Source organism: Dendrobates tinctorius, unplaced genomic scaffold (genome assembly GCF_039654945.1).
Source record: "Dendrobates tinctorius isolate UK_male_01 unplaced genomic scaffold, ASM3965494v1 ptg000376l, whole genome shotgun sequence".
Classification (NCBI taxonomy): domain Eukaryota; kingdom Metazoa; phylum Chordata; class Amphibia; order Anura; family Dendrobatidae; genus Dendrobates; species Dendrobates tinctorius.
The window spans coordinates 2,197,635-2,207,457 of record NW_027362042.1 but is presented as its reverse complement, the minus strand read 5'-3'; positions in this window follow the sequence as shown (position 1 = coordinate 2,207,457).

Below are 9,823 nucleotides of genomic sequence, written 5' to 3'. Positions count from 1 at the left end.
ATGGATCACTTATAACCAGGGGTGGGATTCAGCGGGTTCTCCCCGGTTCGGTGGAACCGGTTGTTAAAAAAGCAGCCGGTTCCCCGAACCGGGAGATCCAGAGCCGCGATTCGGTCCTCTGATGTTGCTGGCGGCGCTGCCTGCAGGCAAGGAGCAGAGGAGGACTCTTGCTCTGCTTCCTGCCGGATACCGCGCGCGCATTGATACTTGACGTGCTGCTCTCTGCTGACTACTGGACAGAGCAGCACAGCACACCCCAGCGTCCCCCGCTGCCCGTGCACTGATTCCTGCGGCGCAGTACGGCTATAATTGGCGGGTAACTAGACTCTGGAGCTCGCTGGACTGGACTCAGGAGTTACCCGCCGCTGCATCTGCCCAGTGAGCTGAGCGCCTGAGCCTGGACAGGAGGACACTAGTCTGTGTGTGGTGACAGTGGCCCGCCGCCTCACCGCGGGATTATTTACTTCAGTCTTCAGTTCAACTTCAGCCTGTGGTACACACAGGCCAACACCTGGTCAGTTGTATATGTGCAGTGCTGCTGCTTATTGGGGACCTGTGCTGTGCAGTGCTGCCTATTAGGGACCTGTGTGCCTGCCTATTGGGGGCCTGTGCTGCCTACTAGGGACCTGTGCCTGCCTAATGGGGACCTGTGCCTGCCTATTGGGGACCTGTACTGCCTACTAGGGACCTGTGCCTGCCTAATGGGGACCTTTGCAGCACTGTGCTGCCTATTGGGGACCTGTGCCTGCCTTTTGGGAACGTGTGCTGCCTATAGGGAACAATGTTGCCTATTGGGGACCTGTGCCTGCCTTTTGGGGACGTGTGCTGCCTATAGGGAACAATGCTGCCTATTGGGGACCTGTGCCTGCCTTTTGGGGACGTGTGCTGCCTACAGGGAACAATGCTGCCTATTGGGGACCTGTGCCTGCCTTTTGGGGATGTGTACTGCCTACAGGGAACAATGCTGCCTATTGGGGACCTGTGCCTGCCTATTGGGGATTTGGCACTTTTTTAGTTCTGATGTGATTTTATAAGTACTATAGATTAATAAATTATTATTACTCTGTCGATTATACTTGTGGTTGTGATATTTTCATGAACCATTCTTTTTGTGGTGTTCTAGTTGTGAAAATATGCCAATTTAACCCTGCAATTAAAATCATCGTTTGACATAGATGGGACTTGAGTAACACCAGTTTGCAGGAAGGGTATGGTGATTTTTACTTTTAATTTCCATTAGGACGCAGACATGTAGTGCACAGCCTGGCCAGCCGGACAGTCAAGTGAGACAGCTGCATAGAAATATATGCAGCTGTCACACTCGGGTCAGGAGAGCCGCTGGCCAGAATGTGCACTGTTCTGATCTCATTCCAATTTTTTTTTTTTTCAACTGTTTGACTGCGCCCCAACTTGTATATGTTTGAGGAAAAGGTGCGTGTAAATGGGTGTGGCTTAATAATGGGTGTGGCTTAAAATGGTGGTGGTTTTCCTACACACAAACACAGAACCTGTTGTTAAAAATTTGAATCCCACCACTGCTTATAATCATAATGATTTATTATGGTTTTACAATGTGTCCGTAAAAAATATCTGTCTGTGATTTTTCCGTTGTCCAGAAAAAATAAAAAGTCAAGTTGGCCACCCTACTCTAAGCATCATCCTTTAACAAGATCAGGTGGTCAGGGCATACGATAGGGTAGGGGATAACTTCCCAATTGCTGGAGGCCGAGCAGTAAAACCCCCAGCGATCCTGAGAACCAATGTTCTAAAGAGCCCTGTGTGAATCAGGATATAGTCAATCGTGTACCTCTGCTCCATTTATTCTTTTTTTTCATACGGATTGAGCACCTACAGCGGTATTTTTGGAGGCTTAATGGAGTTCATGATTTAGTGTGGTCATCCTCATATGATCGTTTCGAAGTAAAAGCAGCGCAGTGGTGCCAAACACTTCTGCTGTTGGCTTGTTTTTTGCATGTTCTTCGTGAGATTGTCGGTCATTACCAAGTGCAGGGTTCTGCGGGTCTTCAGCGCTTTCATAAGAATGAATGAAGTGGCAGTGCGCAAGATTGACCACCATCGATTCACAGAGGTCTCTTCAGAGCTCCGGTTCTCAGGAATGCTTGGGGACACATCAGCTGGATTACCAGTCTGTAAATACCAGCCCCCAGCTGTCTGCTTTAGCATGGCTGGTAGTCAAAAATCAAAAATAGTGGGGAACCCACGTTTTTTTAAAATGAATTTTTAATTAAAAAAAACAGCGTGGGAACCCCTCTATTCTTGATAACCAGCCTAGCTAACGCTGACAGCTGAGGGTTGCAGCCCCCAGATGTGAGTTTCGTCTGGTTGGTTATCAAAAATACAGGGGAACTCACGCCGTTTTACCAAAACAAACACTTAAAAAATGCTTAAAAAAGCACCTCCAGAGAATCCTGTGATCATCAGGACAAAAAAAATGGACAAAAAAATTAGCATAAAATGTAAAAGGCCCAGGTCTCTGTATCTGAAAACATATAGTTGATTTAAAAATAAAAACAAACCAATAAAAAAAGGCAGTGGGAAGTAAGAGCAAAAAGTGGTCACTTTTGACCTGGTCACAGGTGCTTTGAAACATCTTGACGAGATAAACTTACATCATATGTTGTTTCCCTGCCTTTGGTGCGGGCTCACAACGCAGCTAATTTAATCAGCCATTATATGCCTTTAGCAGCCGCAGCTGGACCGGAGCTCTGCCTGCAGCTGTTAAGTCCTGATGTCAAAGCGGCATCTAACACATGCCGGCAGGGGCGCATCAGTCCATACTCTCATCGGTGCGCCAGTAATGTGATCCCGGGCGCCAATGGGTTGTCATGACAGCCAGGGTTTTGCTGAAGACCCCTGTGTCGGTCATTACAATCCTCCTGTGAAAGCCATCCCATGGCTGGCGTTCATAGGGCATTGTGGTTTTTCATGATACATAGCAGTACTGATGCACCGCTTTGTATAATATAGTACAAAAGTTTTTTAAAATATTAAAAAAACACAAAAGTTCAAATCAACCCCCTTTAGCCCCATTAAAAATAAAACAACTAGATAGATAGATAGATAGATAGATAGATAGATAGATAGATATATACACACAGTATTTGGTTTCGGTGCGTACATAAAAGTCCGATCTAGCAAAATGTAAAATAAATCCAATTGGTAAACTGCGTAACGAAAAAGAAAATTAAAACACCAGAATTACATTTTTTTGGATGCCCAATATTGCAACAAAATGCAATAAAAGGTGCTCAAAACATCATATGTTCTCCAAAATGGTATCAATAAAAATGTCAGCTCAGAGCGCAAAAAATGATCCCTCACCCAGACCAAAAACGTTACAGGTCTCGGAAAATGACGTCAAAAGCAATTTAAAAAAAGAAAAAAAAATTCTGAATTTTTTTCACTAATTAAGTAAAAAAAAAACATACATGTTTGGTATCTGCGTACTTGTACTGACCTGGAGAATCTTATGGCTATGTCACTTATACCATCTAGTGAACATGGTAAATGGAAAAAAAAAATTGTGAAGCTGCACTTTTTTCTTTGCAATTTCACTGACCATGGATTTTTTTTTCTCGATTTCAAGTACACTATATGGTAAAATTAATGGTGTCATTCAAAAGTACAACTCGTCCTGCAAAAAACAAGCCCTCATATCACTATATTGACAGAAAAATAAAAAAAATTATGGCTCTTGGAAGAAGGGGAGGAGAAAGCGAGAAAGTGGAATATCTCCATATCATGAAGGGGTTAAGTTCTGCAGTTTGTGCTTCAGACTCTTAGGCCGGGATCACACACGGCGAGATATGGCCGAGTCTCGCAGGTTAAAACCAATCTCTGGCGCCGGCACTCTGGAGCGGAGCGTGCAGCCGCACAGCAATACATGGAGCTGCACGCTGCGCTCCGGAGTGCCGGCGCCAGAGATTGGTTTTAACCTGCGAGACTCTGCCGTATCTCGCTGTGTGTGATCCCGGCCTTAGGGTACCGTTAGGGTATGTGCACACTTTGCGGTTTCTGCTGCGTTTCCGCAGCGTTTTTGGCTCTGCAGAAACGCTGCAGATTTTGCTGCGTTGTACAGTACCTTTATTTCCTATGGAAATAAAAAAAAGCTGTGCACATGCTGCGTTTTTTTCCGCGCGGTTTTGCTGCGGTTTACAATCCGCAGCATGTCAATTGTTTGGTGCAGAAACACTGCGGTTTTACACCTCATCCATTATGAGGTGTAAAACCGCAGAAAAAACGCAGATAATCCGCAGAAAAACCGCAGCACTTTGTCCTGCGGATTTCCTGCGGTTTTCTCTACAAAATCCGCAGAGACTAAAAACTACGTGGGAACATACCCTTACACTTAGCGATGCACCAACGATCCCGACAACGATATGGATCGCTGGTGCATCGCTAAGTGGTCGCTAGTGAGCTGCCACACAGGCAGATCTCACCAGCGACATCGCAGGGGTCGGGGGTCGCTACTTACCTGTCAGACGCGGCGATCCTGACGTCCTCCCGCCCGCGTCCACGCATCGCTCGTCGGCGCCACAGGAAGCCCCCGACGAGAAATGATCCAGGACCTTCTCGCGCGACCAGCGATAATCAGCGTGGGAGCCGGTCGGAGGTAAGTATCACATGCAGCGATATCGCTAGCAATATCGCTGCTACGTCACAAAATCGGTGACTTTACAGCGATATTGCTAGCGATATCGCTATGTGTAACGGGGGCTTTAGGAATGAGAATTTTGTCTTGCAAATATGAAAGTTTCCAGTTTCAATTTTCCAAATACATACTGATAGGGTATTTAGATAGTGAGCCCCATCAGGGACAGTGATGATAATGTCTGCAAAGTATAAAGCGCGGCGGAATATGTTAGCGCTATATAAAAATAAAGATTATTATTATTATTACAGGGACATTTGCAGAAAATTCTTTATTACCATGAGAAGAATAATGCTGCCACCTAGTGGTAATTACCTTCAACAAAATTATATTTCATCAATACTCTGAAAATAATTTTCTTCAATATTGAAAATGACATATTTTATATTTTCATTGCTTACTATTGAGCAGATCAAAACTATATAATTTACTGCTTTTTATAAATCATACTGTTCCTGTTATTCAGCCGTTGTACTGTGATCAATAGCTCCCCCAAAAATAATGTGATGTCCCCACAGGATCCACACACAGTATTATGGTCCTATGGCTCCCAACACAGAATGATCCTCCCCACATCCCTGCACACAATACAGTGGCTCTCAAAAGTATTCACCCCTCTTGGCATTTTTTGTGTTTTGCTACCTCGCAACCCGGACTTTATCAACAACTAAGACAGAATAATTGAAAACTCCAGTGTGCATAGTTAATCACCCTCCTAAAGTCAGTACTTTGTAGAGCCTCCTTTTGCAGCAATTACAGCTGCAAGTCGCTTTGGATAAGTCTCTGAGCTTTCCACATCTTGCCGCTGGGATTTTTTTCCATTCCTCAAGGCCAAACTGCTCCATCAGGTTAGATAGTTTCCTCTGGTGAACAGCAATGTTCAAGTCTGACAACAGATTCTCAAATAAATTAAGATATGGGCTTTGACTAAGCCACTCCAAACATTTACACGTTTCCACTTAAACCACTTGAGTGTTGCTTTAACAGTATGCTTTGGGTCACTGTCTGGTTGGAGGTGAACCTCCGTTCCAGTCTCATATCACTGATATACTGAAACAAGTTTTGCTCAAGAATATCCCTGTATTTCGCACCATTCCTCTTCACCTCAACTCGGACTATTTTTCCTCTCTCTGCTGCTGAAAAACATCCCCTCAGCATGATGCTGCCACCACCATTTTTCACTGTATAGGAATGGTGTTCTTGGTGTAATGGGTAGTGTTGGTTTGGCACCAGCATTTACCTTACATTTACATTGGCCATAAAGTTAAATGTTGGTCTCATCTGACCACATCACCTTCCTCCATACATTTGGAGTTCTTCCTCATGTATTTTGGCAAACTCAAGATGAAATGTGCAACTTTTGTGTGTAAATAAAGGTTTTTTTTCTGCCCACTCTTCCATAAAAGCCACCTCTATGGTGTTTATGGCTTACTGTGGTCATATGGACACATACTCCAGTCTGCTTGGGAATTCTGCAGCCCCTTCAGAGTTACCTTTAGTATCTGTGCAGCCTCTCTAATTAATGCCCTCCTTGCCCAGACTGAGAGTTTTGGTGGGCAGCCCTCTCTTGGCAGGTTTGTTGTGGTACCATGTTCTTTCCATTTGATGATAATGGATTTGATGGTGCCCCGGGGGGTTCATCAGAGATTGGGATATGTTTTTATATAACCCTACCCTGACTTGTTCTTCTCAACAACTTTGTCCCTGACTCCTTAGGAGATCTCCTTGGTCTTCACGGTGTTTGGTTAGTGATGACTCTTGCCTAATAGTGTTACCGCCTCTTTGGCCTTTCAGAAAAGATGTGTATATACTGACAGACTATGGGACACTTAGATTACACACAGGTGGACTTTCTTTCAATAAGCATGTGACATATTAAGGTATTAAGGTAATTGCTTGCACCAGAAATAGCAAAAGGGATGAATACATATGTAAATGACAATTTTTATTTATTTGATCCCATAAATTTAATGTATGCATATATTTTTCTCACTTCACTTCACCAACGTAGACTATTTAGTGCTGATGCATCATACACAGATCGGACTGCAAAAATATTTAAAGGGAATCTGTTACCCTTTTTTAGGACGATGACCCTGGAGGTCCCTTCATCCCTAAAGGTACTGTCACACTTAGTGATGTACCAGCGATCCCAACCAGCGATATGATGCAGTCAGGATCGCTGGTGCATCGCTAAGTGGTCGCTAGTGAGCTGCCACACAGGCAGATCTCACTAGCGACATCGCTGGGGACGGGGGTCGTTACTTACCTGTCACACCAGGCGATCCTGCGTCCTCCCGTCCCGCTCCACGCGTCGCTCGTCTCCACAGCAGGAAGCGCCGCAGGAAGCTGCCTGTGTGGCAGCTCACTAGCAACCACTTAGCGATGTACCAGCGATCCTGACCGCGTCATATCGCTGGTCGGGATCGCTGGTACATCGCTAAGTGTGACAGTACCCAAACGGTCCAGGATGTTCTTGCGTGATCAGCGATAACCAGCGGGGGAGCGGGTCGTAGGTAAGTATCAGACATAATGATATCGCTAGCAATATCGCTGTAACGTCACTAGTTATAGCGATATTGCTAGCGATATCTCCTAGTGTGACATGCCCTTAAGAGCTGCTGGCACCGACATCAGGGCCTTATCTACAGCATTCTGCAATGCTGTAAATAAGCCCCCGATGTAACCTGAAAGATAAGAAAAAAGAGTTAGATTATACTTACCCCGGCGTTCGGTCTGGTCCGATGGGTGTCGCCATCCGGTCCAGCGCCTCTCATCCTCATACGATGCCGTCCTCTTCTTCACTTCCTGTCGTGGCTCTGGGGCAGGCGCACTGCTCAACAGGGCAGAGCAGTGTGCCTGCGCTGGAGTCACGACAGGAAGGGAAAAAGAGGACGGCGTTGCTGCAAGATCGGAGGCGCCGGACCGCAACACGCATCGGACCAAGACCGGACTGCCCCCCGGTGAGTATAATCTAACTCCGTTTTCTTATCTTTCAGGTTACGTCGGGGGTTTATCTACAGCATTACAGAATGCTGTAGATAAGCCCCTGATGTTGATGCCGGCAGCTAATAAGGGAAAAAAGGGTGACAGATTTCCTTTAAGCACAGGTTGTAACGTAACAAAATAGAGAAAAAGCCAAGGAGGTGAATACTCTCGCAAGCCACTTTATGATCTTCCCCATATACTCCCATCCCAGTATGACTGCCGACACCCTACATCATATTTCATGACTCCTACAGCTCACACATTATTATGGCCTCCTCAGTCCCCAAAACTTATGATCTAACACACAGAATGATGACCCAACAAATTATAACAGTACAATTTATTTTTCATAGTCCCCCAAAACAGTATGATTGTCACCACAGCCCCAAAAAAGTATTATTACCCCCCATGGTCCACTATACACAGTTTTGATAATCACAGTATGATCCCCCACGGGCACCAATACTGTTTGATAACCCCAACACAGTATCATGGCTCCCACAGTCCCCCATACAGTGTAATACCCCACAAAGGTCTGATGGCCCCCACAACCTCCCCAACACAGTATGATGGCCTCCATCGTCCCCCATACAGTATAATACCCCACAGTCCAACAAAGAATAATTGCTCCACATAATCCCCCCATAAGCAAATGACAATAAAAAGAATACCGTCACTACTCACCTCGCCTTTTTTTTATATGAGAAAATCACTGATGTTAAAAACAGACCAAAGACTGATGAAAATCAGATCCAAAACACTGACGGAAAAAAAGGACGCATGAATGGGGCCTTGGATGGGAAGAGAAGGAAGCTAGCACAATTCGCCATGTTGTGAGTTCAGCCAAGAATTCCTGGTTCATTGGCCTGTGTCATGCTTTGGTTCGCATTTAAAACAATAAAACATATGATCCTACCTCCTCATGATCTTTACATTTTCCAATCTCTGATACCATACATGTATTCACACGTGCACACATCCCAGTAAATAGTTGTGGTTCCACAGGGATGGTATCATGTCCTTGTGCCACATGAAGCATTGACAAAGAGCGCACATTCCAAGCATCCCGCAGAGATACGGAGGGTACTCCCAGCCACAAGCTGCGATGCTTCTCACCCCTTATCTTGCACTTCTCCTGTCCCAAGAGGGTGTTGATTTACAGGTTCATATTCCTACAGCATATTTCTATTCTGTAAGGAGCTCACTATTGACCCTTACTTCGTATTTACGCTGCAGAAATAGATTTATGAGCTTCACATTTGTATATAAAATTATATGACACCCCAATAGAACTTTACGTATGACCTATTATATTGCTGGACCAGCCCTTTCTTAAAAATAAAATTATATGGGCCTCTGTGAGCGTATAGTACAGAGATCCTGCCACCTCTTTGGGCAGACACAGGGATGAGCGAAGCGTGCCATTTATGAGGAAGTGATGGAAACTTCTATTAGAAGGATTGTGCCGGCTGAAACTGGGTACGTATTTCTCCTACTGTGGTGAGTGTCTAGAACATAGGCCTCGATTCATCAAAGCAATTTAGTAGAATTCTGGCATAAATTGCTTTGAAAAGTTGAAAAATTTTTGCGCAGCTTGGGAGGGAGGGATGAGAGCGCAGTGGGAGCAAGACACCATGACTTGTCTAATTCATGATGACTTATCTCATTACTCAAGGGACTGGAGTTTGATTTCTGGCATGGTGCACTCATCAGGCGTGCACCTCTTAATGAATCAGGAGCATCTGACTCTACGTCACCCCCACATTAAGATCCTCAATTTTCTCAGAATCGGAGTCATATTTTCCAACGTATCTGAGGAAGTTAAACTTTACAGCTCTGCCATTTCCAGGAATGCCACAACATTAGCCCAAAATTCCTAGGAAATCCGGGACAGTTGTCAAGTATGGTAGAGTTGTCTCTTTTTTCACTCACAAATACCAGCCAGATTTGGTATGTATTTATATAGTATATGCTGTTTTTTATTACCCTGTGGAGAGTGTTAAGTTCGTGTCGAGTGTCACGCAAAGCTCCTCTGGGAATGTAAATATCCTAGTAGCCACTTTAGATAGGAAAAGAATAGAAACTTTATAGTCACCTATAGATGAATCAATTCTCTAAGTTAATATCGACCTTTTTAAAGGGCCTTGCTTTGCACTGATGAGG